General features: G+C 41.0%; 1 protein-coding gene across 11 annotated transcripts in view; it reads right to left on the reverse strand.

Moving 5' to 3' along the window:
• The window catches only part of SEMA6D (sema domain, transmembrane domain (TM), and cytoplasmic domain, (semaphorin) 6D), a 569,283-nt gene that overhangs the window by 48,924 nt on the left and 499,590 nt on the right, over positions 1-20,769 (reverse strand). For 3 of the 11 annotated variants that reach the window (XM_004687833.2, XM_004687831.2, XM_004687828.2), the window contains exon 1: positions 6,828-7,209. The exons of 6 other annotated variants lie outside the window; for them this stretch is intronic. The gene's annotated coding sequence lies outside the window, so the exon portion shown is untranslated. Of the gene's footprint in view, positions 1-6,827; positions 7,210-7,967; positions 8,309-20,769 lie in introns of those variants that run through there. 2 more of the 11 variants (XM_012728610.1, XM_012728613.1) reach the window with 2 other exon arrangements.

Consider the following 20,769-nt stretch of genomic DNA (forward strand, 5'->3'; position numbering starts at 1 on the left):
ATAAACTCAACTATGGGTTAATTACAACTTATGCTGTGTCAAGGGGTTAGTGGTGGTTTGGAAACTCTCATACTGAACAGCCTACCCCAGAATATAAATGGCATAGGACAGAATGGAGAAGGTGAGGAAGCTGGGAAGGTCCCTGGAGTCATTGGGTGTCAATGAAGCCTGATGAGTTTATCCTGAAAGCTCAGACCCAAAAAAGGAGGCTGAATCCCCAGGGACTCAAGGACAGGGGTGTAGAGGGGTGGTTCAGAAAGAGTATCAATAACTTTGCAGAATGGTAGACTCAATGAGTGTGTTGGGTTCCCTAACACATTGGCTGCTTTCCTACTGTGTGTCAGTGTCACTCTACCAGCTGATAGTGGGGAACAAGCCATCTAGTCCCTTGTGGTTTGTAGTCCAATGAACCCTGAAGAGTCCAACTCATCTCATTTTTCAGTTTCAAAGTTTCTACTCTCCTATTCCCTAGCTCCCTATCCCCTCTGTCCAATAACTCCTATGAATGTCTGCAAGATTCTTGACTATAGAAACTACATATGGGTCTTTTCAAAATTAAAAAAAAAAAAAAGATGAAGGTGATGAGGCAGCCACCTTCTAGTTTGATTTTGCTAAAAACTTTATGGGAAGGAAGTATCTTGCTATTTAAGGCAAGTCATGCTATTTCTTGCGAAGTTCTTGTGTTCCACTGAACCAGTTGGCAGCTAATATGGGGGTTTAGTTCTGATCACAGAGCTGTTGTCACAAGGTTATTCTATTTGTTCTTTTTTTAAAAAAATATTCATTTATTTATGCATACAAGAACTGGGGTGTAGGCCAGAGGTGCAGGGCATGTGAGGATTCACCAAAGACAGAGAGGGGAGCAGAAAAGGTGGATCAACTGAAATACACTACACTGTTCTGGGGAACAGAGGGTGAGGCAGAGAGGTCTGCTGTGCCATGTGGGTCACCTCCCTGGCTGGGGATCTAACTTGTGCTGTATGGCTGGTGATAGCTTGAAAGCTCTGAGACTTTAACCCCCGTGCCACTAGGGAGGCCCTGCTTCTACTATTTGTACTGACAGCTTAAGCCCTGGGAGCCATCTGCTGAATGGCTGAGCCCAATATACCAGCAACTCTCAATAAAACTTGTGACCGCAAGGCAGACTACTTCGTCATACCTGAAATGCAAGTCAGTCCTAGGTTAGGACTGGAATGTGAACAACTGACCTAGATCCCCAAGACCACCCCCACCCCACCTCAGGGCCTCTGCCTAAGCTGTTCTCTATGCCTGGAATGCCCTCCCTCTCACCACCTCCCCCATTGCCTCTCACTGTCCACCTGTCCAAATCCTACCTAGTTCAAGGACGAGCTCAAATATCCATGGCTCCACAAAGCCTTCCCTGACCACGCCAGCCAGAAATAACCTCTCGCTCCTCTCAATTTCCATAGACTGAGTGTATGTTTTCTAGCACTTAAAACACGTGCTATTTTATTTTTGCTACGGGTTTGCCTCATCTTCTCTACACCACTCAGTAAGACCCTTGAGCTCTGGAATTGCGTTATGTTCCTCTTTGAACCCTGTCTCCATGCTGGCACCTACTCTTACTGAGCAGACACTTAATGAAAGCTAGTTCAATGAACAAATGGTTACCCCTAGCAATGGTGAAGACAGAAACAACTGTAACATTCTTTACTCCTTCTTTGTCTTCTATAGACTTTTAACATACATCTAGCTGAGTCACCGATTACCCAGGGGGAGTTTTGGGGGACCGATAAATAGTGGCATATCTGCAGACCAAAAAAAGTTTTCCAGAGACCTTTTAATGACACAGGAAATCTGAGCCAATGTAAATGATGCAGGGTGGGGTAGGTTTGTGGACATCTCTGGTGTGCTGATACTCTACTCCCAGGGAATGAAAGTGTTATTTTCTCAAAGAACTTCATCAGCTCTTATTCTTAGGTGTCAGTTCCTAGGCTGAGGAGAAACTCCGGACTTTATTTTTAAATGTACACTCCAATAATAGACTGTGTAATTGCAGATCTTCCTGAGATCTTATTATATACAAGTACCAACATATTGGATGTTTCAAAACTCATATTTTCTTCCTGTCAAATAGATGTTGGAGAACTTAAATTTCAGCATTATAGGTAGTGGGGCTGTATATTTGTTTTTTCCCCTCCCAAAGGAATCCTGAATCAAAGAAACAGCAAATACTTGGTGATGCATGGGCAACAATTTCTCAACAACATGTTCAATTACTCATATAGGTAAAAAGATTCTCCCACAGCCACAACTAAGAAAAATGTGTATTAAAATATAATATATAGTCTAGCTTCAGTGACACACTTTCCCTCCTGCTGCCATGAACGCTTGAACAGCTGTACTCTCACTCTCTTTGTGATGTGGGTCCATAAATACTCTTGGGAAATGGGACAAGGATACTTCAGGGATCATCACCCGTTAAGATCAGGGAATCACACCCTGAAGCAGAAGCATTTTTTGGCAGAGAGATGAATATTGTCATTTGTCTTATGCCACTGTAATTGGACAAGGAAGGCTAACATGGAGGAGAATGGTGGGAGAAGATGCTGTTCTAGGACACTTGATAAGAGAAGCATGTCATAATTATTTGGCCAGTAGGAATAAAAATGAAAGGCATGTACAACAATGTGTTGTTGTTTATACAAAAGTTACTATTTAGAAAATACCTAAACTATGCTAATCATTTCATTCGATAATAATTTTCCCTCAAAATATGACTCTTACTAGAAAACAAATGCCAGAAACATCAGACAGTCAAATCATTGTTGGGAAGTCCATGTTCATGAAACCATTCAGAGCAGTGATGAATAGGTGGCTTGAGATATCAGGCAGATCTGAGTTCAAATTCTGTCTCTACCATTTCCTTGCTGTGTGATGTAGGAAAACAGCTTCTTGGTGCCTTTGTTACTTTTTTGCTAAAGCAGTGATGGTATTAGAGTCATTTCATGCAGTTGTTTGAGGGTTACAAGATAACTAAGATAGAGACCTAGAATTCAGTAAGTAGATTAACAAATGTGGATGTTATAGCTACTATTTCCCCCTGCTACTTCCTCCATCATCATTGTTATCATCATCATCACCATCACTATCACCATTATCACCACTACCATCACTATCCAGGCAAATATTAGAGAAACAAGAGAGACCCGTCTTCTTGCTATCAATTCAAGGGGCACATCGAACTTCAATAACAGTATTTCTAAGTATGAAAGTTTGGTTTTTATAAGCATGGCTACATACTAACAAATGTATTCACCTGATTCATGCCATTCTTGCTTACAAGCAACAATTACTGTAACAGATACTGTATTCAGTAAAAAAAAAAAAAAACCAAAACAGTGACAGGAAGCTCCAGATACTATCAGATAGGAACACACCAGATTTAGGTGTCTCACACAATCTCAGTGAAAATGAAAGAAGCAACCACCTATTTGGTTCTCCAAAGAACTATACAAGGTCTTTTTCTGTTTTTAGCCATTTGGGATCATAGGCTAAAAGGTTGTTTCATTCCTTTCTTTCCCTTTTCAAATAGACAGAAGGTTTAGGATGAGTGATGTCTGAATGGCTCCTTCTAATTCTGTAATTCTGGTGGTTTAATTAGTATAAATCTAAAGAGGCTTTCCTGTGGGTTGTGTAAGATTGGGGCAAGACCCCTCTTAAGCAGAGCAAGCCACTCCAGGCCTTTCTGCAGGTGCCCACCCCCTCCCCACAGTGGGGTCCAGCACAGGTGCCAAACAATGGAAACTTCCCGTTCTGGGTGTTAACTTTAGTTACCACCGCCAGACAATGCTGCCAGTGGTGTGGAAGAAAAAATTGCTGTAGCCAGCTGTGCTGTTCACAGTCGGATGGATTTTGTGTAGCTCCAAATGGTGATGGAGCCAGCAGCCTGTTGTAGCCAAGGACAGAATGATGGATGATCTACATACTGTGTCCAAGTGGAGAGAATGGCAGAAGTTCACTTCAGGGTTGTTAAAATGCTAATCTGGGTACGTTAACAAAAGCTTAACAGAAAAGAAAAGTTTGAGAAGTAAGTACACCTCCTGTAGTATCTATGGACCACCGATTTGATCATCCTTGGTTACATAAATGGTTGTGTTTCAAAGTAAGTACATTTTCAACTTTTCCTGTTGTACAGCCACTGGTTTGATGATGAGCAGCAGAATCACTGATCTGAGGAGGAAAAGTCAGCACGTCGATAGCTACCTCAAAAAATGTTATGATATGCTCAATATAATTACATGACTTTCATTTTCTCCCTGTGGCATAAGAATAAATCAACACACTTTTGTTCCCAACTGGAATTTGGCAGCTGTTCACAAAATAAGGGGCAACATAAGATACTGGCTTTGGAAGATTTTAACACTAAGTTTCCTTTCCCATGAGCTCCAGAAAGTGAGATCTCCTTTTCCAACAACAGTTTCAACACTTGAACTACAATACCATTATGTTGAATTATTACTGTTAAAAGAAGGCCACTACACATATTTGGTGTGCATCATCATTCCTTTATGTTTGTGAGGTAAAATAACATGCTCCCACAAAAGGTGCATATTTACATTTTTGGCGTTTTGGCATTTTTGGCATTGATCATTTTGACATACTCAAAATTTTTTTTTCTTACTTAAGTTCAACATACAAAGATATGTCTGCCTTCCCTGGAGCTGGATCATTGGTTAGCACAGCTTCTTGCAAGTTGACAGCTACTCAATAAATACTGAATGGCTGGCATACCCCAATTCCTCTAGAAATGGGTGTAGAAAGTACAGGTTAAAGTCTATTAAGTGAAATAAAAGGCAACATATTTATACTGCAATATGCTAAGGAAGGAGTTCACCTCCTATGGTTACACCAGTGATGGTTAGGCATTTAGCCAGACTCCCAACTCTGCACAAATGCATCACAAAGGTGAAAAATGACTCTATTTCAGATACATTTTTCACTCTTTGTGTCTTAGGGAAACTCATACACAAGAACAATGACTAAGCTCATTACCAAGGTTCATTATGACTGAGCAGCAAGAAGTGAAGAACTTCTCCAGCTTCAATAAGCTCTTAACAATTAAGGGCATATTTATGATTCAAAGTTCTGATTCCTGCTCCCTTGCCTGTGTGCATTTCAAGCAACAGTAACCACCACACAGGATTCAGAGGACCACTTACCAAGCATAGTCACTGGACAGATCCTTCTTGTGTAGCAAGTGGCCAGTGAGCTGAAGTCCACTGGATTTCTAAGTTGCCATCTAAGGCCTGATAGGTTTGCGTCACAGCTATCTTTGAAATCCATCAAACCAGGGGAGGCATGACCAGATGGTGCTATTAGAGGGCACCAAGGAGAAAAAAAGGAGTGTGGGCATTCTGCCCACAAATCTAAATCAAACTCAACTTAACCAGCTGTTTGGTGATAGGGAAGCTGGAATATTATTTTCAGGGCAGAGTCTCCAGCATCACAAAAATGTTTCTCAAAAAGGTTATTGACGTAGCATTCCCAGAAGAAATAATAGCAGGTAGCAATATTCCGTAGAAGCCAATCAGAAATAGTAGCTGGTTGTTAATCTAACTAAATGTGCAAATGGGAGAAAACGGTCTGCTAAACAACACATTTTGGACACCTGAGGGTTATTTATTTAACTGCCTTTCTTAGAGTACATTCTAGAGACCTAAATCAAAGCATAGACACTAACTATCAAAAACAAAACTCAGCCACGGCTGGGCTAGAGTTTATTTCCCTTATGATGTTTAAATTCACAGTCATAGAGGCCCAAATCTCAGAGCTTATCTGATAATTTCTATTTACGTAAGCCAGGGTAAATGTTTGTATAATGTTTGCTAGCCTGACAGAATATGTTTGTCACTCACTACATTAAACATGACTACACACAACTTCATTTCCCAAGTTAGGTGCCTAAGAAAGTGAGGGAATGTTGTCATCACACGAATAAACCAGAATCAAAGTCTATTGTTTAAATCACCACAAAGATAGCAAAATCCTCACTTTGAGCTGTCTGTGATAAGATTTCTTAATTATGCAAGGAAGAAACCTTGAAAAAATGTCTCCAAACAAGTATTTCTCTTATTCTAAAGGGTAGAGAACAAACCAGTCTAGAAAACTGTTAAGCCTCTGCTAAGACTTGAGCTTTGAAATAAACAAAAGAATTCACTTGATTGCCCCAAATAGCAAAGAGAGAGTCAGTCTTTACAAGGCACCCATACTTTTTACTGCACTTTAAATTCTTCGTAGCCAGAAGTTCTTAGGAGAACTGCCCTAGACATTTATTTTTCCAAGTAAACAGAAACACTACCATTATATTTAAGAGAAAACGGTTGCCCGCAATAGTGGACATACGGTCCAATTATTGTTTACAAAGTCTATATGTCTGTAATAATGATCTACTGTCCCTTCTCTGAGAAAATCACCCAGCTGAGAGCAGCAGGGTTTGGTGTCCTGGAACTTGGGTTACAATGGGTCACCTCAGAACAAACAGAGTACTACCCTGAGTTCCTCTAATGCTGCAATTAACACCACCACTTCAAAGCTTCCCCAGCTCCTGAACAGTTAGCTTTTCACAAGTTCAACATTTCCAAAATCACCTGACAGCTTTGGCCCCAAGAGTCGACTGAGCACAAATCAAACCCAGCTCTCATCCACACCGTCCAGTCCTTCGTGACCCTTTATTTCAATCCAAGAGTTACACACGCAAGAGGAAGATTTAAGCCTTTCTGAATCACCAGGACGGCTGCTGAATCGGTTTCTGCAGACAAGAACAAACCTCATCCTCGCCAAGATGGGAAATAAAAGTTCCCTACCTTCCTCCTCACCATCGCCCCGCCAGTGGCCGCCAAGGCGAGAGGCTGCTCTCAGGGCTGCAGGATGTCTCTCGCCTCCGGAGAAGGGGCTCATGCAAAATTGACTCTTCCTTATTTGTTTCCATACATAATTGATGGGAAGATGAGAACGTAACACATCTCAGCGCTGGGCTCTTGCCGCCTGGCGGAGACCGTGTCCAAGACGCTTCCGTAAATCATTTCCAGCCGGAGAACAAAGCACGGAAAGTTGCGGGGGGACAGTGGCCGGGAGGAGAAACCCGGGCGACTGGTGGGAAGTGGGGGTGGACAGTGGGCAGCTCCCGGCCCCGTAGTCCGCCCGCTGCGCGCTCGGCCAGCAGGGGGAGAGGGAGGGTGGGAAGTGAACGCCCTCAGGGAAGGAGCCGGCACTGGAGCCTGAAGGGGGTGGTAGTCGAGTCCCCCCTGGGCCGCGAGTCCCCGCCCACGCCTTCAGCCACCACCCCTGCGGGGTCCACCCCTGGGGCACACACTCAGGTAGCCCGCGTCCGCGGTGAGCCGCTCAATTCTCGGCGTCTGCGCCCCTTCTGCGCGGGCGAGTGCTCGCCGGTCCGCTCCAGTCTGGGTCCCGCGCAGCCCGAACCCCGCGGTCCAGGGAACTGCTCCCTGGCTGCCGGGGGGAAGGGGGCGATGGTGCGGATAGCCAGCTCCTATGGCCTTAGCTGGGCTCCTACGCTGGCTGGAACCGCCGAGCCCCGCGCGGAAGCGGCCCGGGTTCTTCCAGACAGTGTGAGGGGAGCGCCGGGCTGGCGCTGTCTGGCAAGAAACTTTTGCTTGCACCCTCCTTCGGTTTTTTTTTTTTTTTTCTTTTTTCTTAGGGGGTGGTGGTGCACAGTGGTGGGGGGGAGCTCCAAGTTCTCGTGCCCCTTCCCCCAAGACTCCAGCTTGCCCCGTTTTGACCGGTCTTTGCCAAGTCTCCCCTGCTCTCTGCGCGTCCCTCGCACCGCAGGCAGAGCTGCTAGGGAAAGAAATCAACTCTCCAGTGACACCACACGCCACAACGCACACACAAACACACACACACGCTGCGAAGAAGCCGCGGGTCTGGGTCCGATCGCCACCAGGCGCCTAAAGCTTTTGACAAATTTTTACAGACGGTCTTACCTCATGGGGGGAGGCTGGTGCGACGCTTGTCACGCACACGGAAAAGAGAAAATAAAGAACAAATTAAAATACATTGATCCCTCTGTCTCTCTAGGTCTGGGTTTCCTGGATATAATCCTGAAACTCGCCACCATCAGATCTTGCAGCAGTGGTAGCGGCGGCAGCAGCGGGACCGAGCGGGAGCAAAACAAATCGAGGCACGGCAAATGGTGTAATACGATCCATCTCCAAGTCAATCCATCAGGCGAGCTGGAGCCGGGGTTCCTACCCTCACTCCGCGGCTCAGTCCCACCCCCGAGAGCAGTCGTCTGAGGCGCGGGCGCGTTTACCCTTGCTGGAGCGCTCCGGCCAGCGCCGCCTGGAGGCCCCCACGTCGGCGCCGCGGCCCGGCTGACCCCTCGGTGGCCTCCGCGTCCCTCCTCCCGGCGCTCTGCTGCACACCCTCCCTCTCCCCACCTCTGAAGAGCTGCTCCTTCCAGCAACTCCCAGCGCCTCAGTGAACCAGCTCACGTTGGCTGCTGCAGCCTGTGAAGCCTTCCTTTTCGCTTTCCTCCCTCCCTTTCCCTCTTTTTCTTGCTCCCTCACTTTTTTCCAGCGCTTTCCTCCCGACTTGCAGAGGACAAATCATTGCAGCCCGGAGAAGCTGAAGGCGCAGTTGCTAGGAAAGTTCGGCCTTAGTTTTCTAGTCTTAAGATTTATTTATATTTTTGTAAGAACATCCTTATAAACCCATCTCCTTCTTACCTTTCTGCTCCCCTCCCCCCATTTCTTTTTATAATCACTAAGCAAAACATCTGGGAAGAAGCAATCAAACATTGCTTTATCTTTATAAAATACAGAAATTGCCTACTAAAAATCCCATTTCTAGTTTGAATGAAAGCCATTCAGTACAGTATAATTTTGCAGGCTAATGAGCCGGTTTTACAGGCAAGTGTTTCATGTAATATGTCGTGGGGGAAGTGAAAATGTCCTTGAAGTGACATCATTTAAAACTGTCACAAGTGAAAGGGGAAAAAAATACCATATTCCAAAACAAGAGGATTTTCATCTAGACTTCATTCCCAAGAACGGGTTGTGTTTTATAAATTTCCAGTTGAACGATGAATCACTGGGGGCCTCAATGGTTGGAATAAACCATGATGCTCTTATTTAAAGAAATAGAAGAGAGCTTCATGGCCAAACTTTTAGTTTTCATTTGAGTATAGTTAATTACCATGAAAGAGAGAAGAAGAGACACGGGATGGATTTTCCCTTCCTCAAAGGTTCCTGCTTTCTTCCTAACACTAAGTTACATGTTTACGTTTAGGAAAAATACCCTGCTCTGAGTTGTTTCTGAAGCTTCCACTGAGGGCCTTGAAGAGGAACTCAGAAAAGACACCCAGGAGGAACTGCACTCTGGATTCATCCCCAGAACCAACATTTATTTCCTCACTAGTTAACACTTTGTTAGCAAGAGGAAGGAGGAGGGAGGAAGAGGGTCTTTTAAAATATAAACTCTCTCCCTGCTGTTCTTCCTATTGGAAAGAAGGGGTAGGGGGCAGAAGGACAACTTTGGCAACACTATTCTGTGATTTTTCTGTTGTTGCAGAAGGCTTTTGTTGGCTGGCTGGCTGGCTGGTGTTTTCTGGTTGTGCTGGGCTCTGACATCATTGCGAGTTACTTGGCAGTCAGAGCCCTTCTCCAGCCAACTTCTGACCCAGAAAGCTGTGCCTGCTTCACTGGCATCCAGTCATTCCGTATTTTCTCCATCCAGGGTGCTGCAGGCAGAGTGTCTGTGAATTGAATGAAGATGCAAGGGGGGTGGGCCACTGGCTTGGTGAAGAATCAAATTGCCACCCACTTGGAGCAAAAGCTTATGAGTTATCCTGTATCTGCAGTAGTGGGGGGGGGGGGAAAAGAAACTCCCTAGATTCCTCAATTTTTTGCTGAGTTTCCACTATAGCCAACTTAACAGAGCACCATCTCTAGAGAATGCAGTTGATCCTGAACTGAGTATATAATACTAATGAAAACCTTTTAGGTTGTAGAACAATATGCTGGTAGGTCATTTCAAATCAAGGAACAGACATGTTTTCAATCCAGGAACAGTCTAGATCTCAAAGCCAGTCCCTATGTTTGGCTTGCTGTAGGAAGACAGGCCAGGAAACAGGTAATCCACTGAAATCAGAAGGAGGGTACTCCACTTTCAGTCATCAAAATATTACTGGTAAGGATTCCCTGGGTTCCAGAAGATGGAGAGTTAGGAAAACGGCACTTTTAATTAGTGTTTTAGTGGAAAGAAGTCGAAGGGGACTGTTTACTCTTTATGCAATGCAGTAACATTTGGTCCTTTCAGTTGCTCTTACATACTTAGATGCTTTTAGCCCTGTTTACTTTTTGGGTCCAACTCTCCCGCCCTACCTCTTCTATTGCCAGGACACTTGCAGTCCTCCAACATGCCACAGTGCTTCCTGTCTCCATGGCTTCCCTGGCAGTGTCTCTGCTTTCTGGGACACTCTGTCTCCATATTTTCAACTCTAATTTCTGCTCTTTTTGACTTTTGACATAAATTATGTTTAGGTGTCAAAATTTCCCTCATCTCACTAGACCTCATGGAAAGGTTTTAAAGCACCTTCTATTGTATTCTAACAAGTTCACTCATGGAGCTTGCTGAATTGAAGTGAGAATAACTATTTAGGATGTCTTCTTTATTGACAGGGACCTTTCCTTATTTACCTGAACAGCTCCAATGCCTAACCCCATACTGGGTACTTAGTGGACTCTCATAAATGCTTGTGAAAGATCTGATAATAAACCCAAACTTTCCTTTCCATGCTTTCCTAAACTAGTCTTCTCTAGATTATGTTTCTCCAGAGTAGAGACTTATTTGGGTCTCAAAGTTTGCATAGGGCTGTGCAAGGCTTGTTGAATGAAGAAGGAAGGGAGGAAGAATGTGTGAGGATAAAGGAAAGAAAATATTTCTTTCCTCTGATACCCACAAGCATTTCTTAAAGGACTTAATGACTATACTTTAGTATTATCTATGCATATCTTCCATTGATGATGAATAGTAACTTTATTTACAATCTAGGTGTTTTATTTGTTTGCTATAGGAGTAAGGCTCAGAATTTTATTTCATTTCTAATCAAATGTTTAGAATATAAACTATCTGATAATTATAGAAAATCTGTATGTGATGGTCAATAAAGGTTTATGATCAGATAGTACTCCTTATCTATTCGTTATTAAAGAAAGCATTAGTGCTGAATCTGTGCCAAACTCTTTTCTAAGCATTTTGCATATTAATTGATAACTTTTTTAGGAAATATTTGTGTCTTTATTTTTCAGGAGAGAAAACTTGGGCTCAGAAAGTATAATTGACTTGTCACACAGGTAGTAACAAAGTAGAATCTGAACCTTACCTATCCCTTAGTGGGTATACTGGTTAAGAGTGAAGTCATTATTAGCAGTAGTTAACAGAGAAGACCTAGAGACACAGACAACTTGGATTCAAATCCAACATCTCTTGGCATGATTATTTAACTCTACTGTGCTTCAGTCTTCTCATCTGTGAGACATGGGTGATAACAATACTTCAAATGGATTTTATGAAGAAAGAAGGTGAAAAATACATGTAGTGTTTGGCATCTTATATGGAGCCCAGCGAACACTGGGTAAATATTAGCTGTGTTATTATATATGCCCTGGAGGAGTGCAACCTTGGAACACTGCAGCTTTGGATTAGAAATTTAATCCAACCTCACATTAAAAGTGAGGCTTAGGGCAAAAGAACATGGTACACAATAGGTTTGCAATGCATTTTGTTCCATTCCATTTCCTCCTTCCCTTGTGTATGTGTGTGTATCTATTTATTCAGCTACACACACTACTCACTATCCGATTGCTATGAAATAACATTTTGTATGAATTTTAATGAATAATACAGTTTAGGATGTAGATTTCAGTTTTCAAAAAAAAAGATAGAGATATTGAAATTTCAAAGGTAGCTATAGCTTCTGTGATTAACTTGGAATGCACATACAGTATTCCTTGCGCTCACATATTATAGAAAGTGCCTTTGTGACAAGGGATTGATTTCAGAACTAATCTGAGCTCTCCATGACATGATAAATCATTAATAATATAGCCCCAAATCTCAGCATCTGCATAGGCACAGCTGGCCTCCTTGTGTCAACACTCTGCATATAAAAGGACTCTGCCAAGAGACTTCACTTTAATGAAAAATATTTATCATAGTAAATCTTCACCTCAAGATTTTACTGACACAATTCATTTCTATTCGTAGGTACTTTGATAGTAGATCACCATAGTTATGCTCATGGTTGGAATGATAAGAATGTGGTTTTTCCCTCGTTTTAATCAATCTTCCTTAGGATGAATAATTTTTGCTATACACACTGACTACAGGGTGTGTCCCTTGCATCCATGGAAAGAAGGACTTACTTAGTTTTGATAATGACTCCACAGGTGCCATTATGTAGAAGCATAGCTAGTGCTCAAGACAAACATAAAAAATCAGGCTTTTTTTTTTTTTTTTCATCAGAAAGAGGGATAGCAAACAGCCTTTCATAATACTAGCTCTTTTGAAAACAGATAAGAGATAGGAATGCTATCGCCATTTTAACAGAGATCTTTTGAACAAACAGAAGCAAAATAAAGTTTTGGAAGAAAGGTCAAGTAAGATGATTATTCAGACAGAATCACTTAATTGTGTTACATGGGCTTTGGGAAGAAATTCTGAGGAAACAGGAAAGCCAGCTTATATCCTCGCAGAAAGGCAACTGAGACTCTGTATAAATTCCTGACAGGTTTCAGTCTACATATTTATAATAACCAAGCCTCTGGCCTTGAAGAATTAGGGCTGAATAATAATCTACTAAATGTTAGAATGCCTTAGCAAAGGAGAAGACAATGACAATCGTCAAAAGTCCTAAGGAATTAGAACATTTTATCTGCTTTTAAAAAGAGATACTTACTAATTTGTTTTTTAAAAATAGATTGCTCTGCCTAATGTTACCATTATTCATTTTGCTTAAGCATATCAAAATGTAAACCATTAAGAGGGGGAAGAAATAAACTGGGTATCTGTTATTTCCCAAATAATGGCTAGCCATGATAGTATCACTTAATTCCTACCTCAGCTCTTAGAGAAAGGCATCATTTAGGAGCAAGGAAACCAGGTTTGTTTAAGTGAAACATTTTGTCAAGGTTTTCAGCCCTATACATGACAGAGTGTAGAGTCTAATACAGGTCTGTTTGACTATTAAGTTCAATTTTCTTTCTAGGATATCAGCTATAAAAAGTGAAAAGAGCATACATAGGTTTAAAAAAAAAACAAACAAACCTGTTTTGGGTAACACAGGAAATATAAACATCAAAAAAGCACACTCACAGACACTTAAAGTTAAAATGTGTATTAAGAAGAAAGCCAAAGAATTCTCATCACAAAGAAAAGTATTTTTTTGTCTTTTTGCTTTCCTTCTTTTCATTGTACTGTTTCTATATGAGAAAACAAATGTTAGCTGGACTTAATGTTATCATTTCTAATATATATATAAATCAAAAGGCTACTGCTTATGGTATTCCTTAAACACATACAGTAATGCCTGTCAATTATTTCTCAATAATACTGGTAAAAATACATGCTTTGTTTTCTAACTCTGATAGTTTTTGCTTGTCATATTGTTCAGGGGAAGGATGTCCTAAAGGACCTCTGCAGAGTTCTTGTGGACTCCACCCCCTACTCCAGCTTTCTGGACCCTACCCCCTACTCCAGTGATTGGAAACTACAACTCCCAGCAGTACCAGGGAGAGAACTGTGAGGACCCACGGGCGGAGCTAGCAGGAATTCTGGGACATTTGGGGGATAAATAGGGTGCGATTGCGTCTCACTCTCTCTTACTCGGGAAGATACTAGGTGTTTTCAGTCAGCCTCACCATAAGGTATTCCAGTTACTTTGTGTCCCTCTCTCTTTCCCTGGGTTGTTTCCTATTCCTTTCCCCTTTTGTAAATAAACCAGTTATTGACCCTTTTGTTTGTGCCTGCAGTATAAGGTGAGGCCCCACAGACAGGTGGCCCAGTCCACTGTGGGCTGCCCTGTAACAATATTTGCTTGTCAGGAACTAGTGATGGGGTTTATAGCATAGTTTAACCCTCTGTCTATTATAGGCACTCTTACCTATATAATTTCTCTAAATCATTTATAAATGAGAAAAAAAACTAGGTAACAGCATATAAAATTAAATTAAAAAACTTATTTTGCTAAGCTACAAATGCCTCTATTAACAGTTGGGACCATATGGTCACATTTTTCACCAAAACACACACACAAAATACTAAACATCAAATGCTCTACCTAGAAGAAGGTCTTCATGTTAAAGCTACAGAGCCATTTCACTAACAAAAATTGCTAGTGCCACCTATTGGTTAAAAAAAGAAAAGAATAGAATGCTGGGTAATGTTCATCTTTCCAAATAAAGACATGTGAAGGGCAATTTTTTCCCTTTCTTTTATGCTTTCTGAGCTAGGGTGGTAATTACTAAAGAAATTTTATTAATATTGGATACATTAGACTCATTTAAAGAAACCATGCTGCTGACATACAAGGAAATGAGGGGTAGATGGGAAGATGTTGACATTCTCTAAAGAAAATCAATAGCAAACACTAATAACATTCAGTGTTTCTCACTGGGATTTGTCTAAAATCCCAAATGTCCTATTAAACCATGATGAGGTGACAAGGCCCAGCAGCACACGAGGAAATGTATCTGGCCAATAAGTGTCTAAACCTGGGTCCGTTATGTAGTTCTGAGATAAGGTGTTGCTGAGTAAGCAGGACACAGAAATGGTGCATAAAAAGATGTATGTTTCCCCACCAGACCCAGGTATAGTGCTTTCATTTGTGTCCCAGAAGGCAGTTTTGGGGGAAGCCTACGGTTAGTCCAACTCCTAGTTCCGGAAAGTGGCCTACCTGAGATTTCATTATCACCAGATCTCTCTGGGTGCATAGCCTAGCACCTCAGTGTCAGGTTTCCATTCAGCAAATAAGACTCATCAGTAGACAGCAAACAAATAAAAATAATTAATATCTATCCATTTTTATAGCAAGTTTCTTACTCGGTTGGCCCTAGCTATCAAGTCCGATTTAAATATTATTTGGTTCACTTTACTGTAGTGTGGGTTGTACTGAACAGCTGTCTTCAAGTAGTCAGAAACAACCGCAAACTTCATTCTTAAAGCAAATTGGGAAAAGGCAACTCACATAGTTTGCCATTGTCTGAATTTGTGTTTCAGTAACAAAGCTAAATGAAAAAAGTGTTTGGCTAAGAGTCTTTCTGGAAAATTCAGAAGATCCTGAAGGACAGTTGCTGTCTAGGGGTTTTGTTTGGCTTTCAAACAATATCACAGCCAGTAAGCAGACTACTTCCCTGTTACCATTACATTTAATGGTTGAGGTTTAGATCTTCTTGCCTCGAGATCCACGCACACACAGAGGTCTGGATAGGGACACAGGCATGTATCTGCATGTGTATTTCCTCCAAGAGCAAGACTTTGAGATTTCTTTGGAATTGCGCTAGTTAACTACTCCAGTATGTTCTGAATTTCTGGGTTATAATTATAGAATAAACAGATTCATTTGTCATCACAAATTTTAATTAAGAATTCTAGTTATGCAATTATTTGTTAATGAATAATACCTCCGTAACAAAGCATACAATCATGTGTTTACTCCAAAATATATTTTCCAAGGATCGTTTCCATAGGTCAGTTTTTCATTTGTAACTCAAAATCTTATATTAAAATGAGAGGAAGATGTTTATCTCCTCCGTTACTGAGATACATAAGCATTCAAGTCTATAATTAAGGATAAATTAATTTATCCTTGAAGTCTAATCAATTATGATTTTAGCTCTTCATAAATATCAAACTACTGAATTCTATGGTTTATTTTTTCTTTAGATCATTGGGTGATGTTACTGGATTACCCCTTCATTATCTAGGTTTTTGCCTGAAAGGGGGCAGTAGAGCCAATCATATGCACATCTTTATCTATTGTGCTTTTGAATAAATTGTCTTGGTCTGGGCAACTGATTCTTAAATATGCTCTTGTTCCCATGTTATTAGGGAACAATCAATTAGCTTGCTTTTGACTTAGTTGCTAGTATTTATGTTGAGAAGTAAAAATTAGCAGTGAATGAAAACATAAGTGATCAGTGTTGATATCAGGTAAGTGTGCAGCCTATAGAGGGGGTTATTTCTAGAGACTCTAAAAATGTTAACCCAGGCCCTCCCTGGTTGTGCAGTGGGTTAAAGCAAAGCATTGAGAAGCTAAAGCCACTTCAGCTTGAGTTCAATCCCCACCCTGGAGGTGACCACATGGCATGGCAGACCTCTCCTGACCCGCCCACTGCTCCCCTCAGCAGTGTACTTTGTCCATCTGCCTGTTCTGCTCCCCGCTCTGTTTCTGGTGAATCCTCTCACCACCCCTGCACCTCTGGCCTGTACCCCAGTTCTGTATGCATAAATAAATAAATCTTAAAAAAAAGTTAACCCTTCAAGTTAAACCCCTGGAAGCGTACAAAGGGCTGGTAAGACTATCTGCAGAAATGTTTCCCAGAACAATAGTGAATTCCAAGGGAAGAGGGGACCTTCCAAATCAAATTAGAGCATTGCAAAATCCAATCAAGGTGACATGGATATGGTCCCAGGATAAAAATATAGCTCAAATGGAAGAGTGCAGGCTCATCTACTCATTCATCCTTGCATATATTTGTTTCACTATTTGTTATTAATAGCAGCAATCTGCTTTGTGTAAAGCACAGTGCAGAGATAAATGAGAAATACCTTGCATTTAGACAGCGACTTAAAATTTGAAAAACAATTTTATCAGTCAGTATCCTGGCAAAGAACAGATGGCACACTCGACTTGGGTAATTTGAGGAGTCTTTAATAATGGGACTATTTGTATAGGTGTAGGTAGAGCACAGGGAAATCACAAGGGCTTTGAGATTCCTAAGATGGAAGAAGCCAGAGAAGAAAGCAATTGGCAGAAGCTGGAGGCACAGAGGCAATGTGGAAAGGACCCCCTTGCAGAACTGTGACCTTAAGTAAGGAACTAGGGTGACCTGTAGGGAGGGGGCCAAAGAGATAAATATCACAAGCTGTTCCTCCTCTCATTAATCCTCTCTTGCTCCTCATGGACTCAACCAATAAAGGCCATGAAGGACAGCTGGGCCTATGAGTGCAGTCCTCAGAGGTCAGTGTCTAGAAGCACAAAATAGAATAGAGGAGATAAAGCCTGATGGAGCCAAGGGAAATTCACTACTTAATATTAATTCTTATAGAACACTATGTGGTAGGGATACTACTTTCGCAAATCATAAAACTCAAACTAGGAGGTAGGTCTATCCTAACTTAGTTATATGACAGAGCAAAGTCTTGAACCTGCATCTTCTGACTCCACAGCTGTTGTTTATCACAGTATATTCCTTGCCCCTGGACTTCCTTATTACACTTACCTTACCATGTCAACTCATGTTTTATCCCTTTCCAAACTGAGTTTCTTGAGAGCAAGAACTAGGTATCTGTAGCATTATTGTTCAGTGGTAGTGGCTGGGACAGGAACCCTGAAGAGGTTTGCTGAATGGAATAATGAGTGAGATAGCATGCAATTTGCTTGGAAAACAAATATGCAAGAGGCTAACATTACATGTGACAAGGTGCTATAAAAGCTAAATCTGGAGGCAGAAGAAGTGCTGTGGACACATAAAAGAAATGGTCAATGGACAAAAACTTCATGATGTGGAATCCCCTGAGCTGAAACAAGCACAAAGACCAGTGTCAAACGCAGCAGACTTTGACAAAGTTGTTGTGGTCTATGAGGACAGAGAAGGCTGAACATGAGCAGGCCTGGCACAGCTAGGCACAGTTGGCAGTCCCGGACACAAAGAGCAGGAGCTATGACTTGGAGGAGTCATATGACTTCTGGGACCATTGCACAGAATGTCTTTGCTGGAGTTTGAATGTTTCTCTTGGGGTATCTATAAGCCACAGATTATTGAGGTAAAGATTATTATAATGTAGGCTTGTGCTTTTGTGAGATGGTAGGTACTCTCACCAGAGGGAGGAACAATTTGAAGGAACAGATTTCAGAAGTAAGGATGTTAGTATGGGTTCAGGAGAGAGATGACATCAGTGGTGATGAAATCAATGTAAAATTCATTGGGACTATATGTATCCAGCAGCTATATCTATATCTGTATCTATATCTATTATCTCTATCTATATCTATCTATCTATCTATCTATCTATCTATCTATCTATCTATCTATCTATCTATCTATCTATATCCAGCAAAAATGAGTAATGTCTGAATATCAGAGAGGTGGATGTTGGAGAGTTTTTCAAGTGCCTTGATCTCGTTGAATTCAAAGAATGGTGAATTATTCTAAGACACAGAGACACAGAGGTGGAGCAGTTTTGCAGGGGGGATAATGAAATTTGGTTTTGGCTAAGTGGCATGAAGGTGCTGGTGTAGACTTCAAGAAGGGATGCCCAGCATCACCTTGGAAATCATTGCTGTAATTACCGTTAAAATACAGGGAATTTTTATCTTCTAGAGAAAGTAACACCAAAGTCTAAATGAACCAACCACATACAAGCAAGTAAGAGCCAAATACACACATGTGGCCTAGGTTAGCTTATATGGCCTATAATCCTCTGGAGTCTTATGAGCTCAGAAACAGGAGCTAAAGTTTCACCCTTCCCACTGGGACCATCTCTGCCAACCCAGAAACAACACAAGTGGCGGATGACAGAGTTATTCCCATTTTGCATTCATGTTTTACAAACACAGGAAAAGTAGACCTGGCAAGCCATCATATTTTATCTAGCACATTCTTGATATCACCTTCAATGATATCTATTCAACTTGACACTTTTACAGAAAATGCTGATGGATACTTTTAATTCTTTTATGAAACTATCCAACATCTTTATTTTAGAAATGCTAAGGGAAATTTGGTCTTTCTTAGTGTAGTAGAGATGACAAAAGGTACCAACAGTTAATTTACTGAAACCTTTATCAATTAGGCATTTTTAGGCTCTGATCACAATATTTGCTGCTGAAGTATAAGTGAACTTAGAGAAATACAGCTAAGTGACTTTTCTCAATTATCTTGGAAAACATGCATTGCCATTTTACTTGAGTTGAAATGTTAACATGAAATATAATAGAGAGGGGATCATCTCAGAATAAGAAATCACATCTTGACAGCCAGATGATAAAATGCTATAGCAATAAAGATTAGATCACTTCCAATTCTCTTCACAAAACATTCTGGAAAAAATAGAATATGACTTTAATTCTTCAAACAGAGTTCTCCTTTTTATTTAGAGAAAGAAAGATTATGAAAAGTGAGTGTGGGGACTTGAGCATCATGATACTATTTAATGATTAGGTGGGCTTTGAAGTTAGAGATGTCTCAAGACAAATTATATCGTAAAGGTTAAAAGACTAGAAAAGTGGCCACTTGATTTTCTTACAGTGTTAATTTTGTTTATTTATGTTATAAAACTCATTTAAAAACACAGTGTGCCTCTAATACTTAAGGGGGAGAGAGGATGGAAAAGAGACAGGAAGGACAGAAAGAAAAGAAGAAGTAGAGTTAAAAAAAAGAAGGCAAATGAGAAATCTAATTAAATTTAATGGCACATTTCCAAGAGGAAGATAAAGTCTTCAGCAACATCTGCAGTTGCAATTTCTGAATCATAGACTTACCTTGGCAGGAACTTACTTTTTTTTTTTCACTTTTTTTGGTTTATTATTTGCCATTAATGGAAAGAATAATAAAATAGATACAAGTATTTGGCAACTTCATGTGAATTAGTCAAAACTACATAGAATGTCACAGAAAGTATGCTTAATTACAAAAGCAACCTTTGTATTAAAAATATCACTTTATTAATCTCTATAAACATTTTATGAATCCCCTTAGTTTATGGTTAAATAAAAAGGAAATGAAAGGCAGTGATAAACTACAAAGAATTCTTCCCTCATCTTTTAAGTGGACTTCATTAGAACTATAATTTAGTATTATGTACGTCTGAGCAAACCAAGGGTAGTGATGAGACAAATCTGCACTTGTGTTATTCAGTCAAATGTTGAAAAAGTAGTATTTGGCTTTTGATGAATATTTAATGTGGTAGAGAGCTCTCAAGATTCCACTTTAGCAGTGAGATCTGGAGAAGTTTTCAGCAGAGATTCAATTGCTGATCTGGTCTCCTGAGTACCCTCTAACACTTTCTTCTTCTGATGTTTCTTAAGTTGTAAAAAGCAAGAAATTACAATACCCTGTTGCCAAAACAGTATCCTGTGTGCACTCTATAAGTGAAGTAAAGCAGAAAAAGGACTTTAGAACTGAAACAGTCCCCACTCTGGGGTAGGAGAAGACTCCCGTTGGTTTTGACTTCAGGAGAATGCTCTCCAGTAAAAATTTCTGACTCTATTAATGGCCTTAAGCTTTGATAGAAAGTCAACATTTTCATACTCCTGCATGAAATTTGGTTTTGCTCTGATCAGCCCTCTCTCCCTTGAGTCTCAGTCAACACATGTCAAAGTGGACAAGGACATAGGGATTCACAAAGGACTGGTCTGAGGTATTCCTGAAACTCACAGACCATTGGGAAGGGCACTGGCTTGGATCACAGGCTGTGCTGAACAGGTGATTTCTGAAGTGGGAGATGGGGGTGAGGGGCATTTGGGTAACAAAACAGGGAAGGTCACTCTGCCAAGAATTATGA

The sequence above is a fragment of the Condylura cristata genome, unplaced genomic scaffold (genome assembly GCF_000260355.1).
Source record: "Condylura cristata isolate star-nosed mole 26May11 unplaced genomic scaffold, ConCri1.0 scaffold00023, whole genome shotgun sequence".
NCBI lineage: Eukaryota > Metazoa > Chordata > Mammalia > Eulipotyphla > Talpidae > Condylura > Condylura cristata.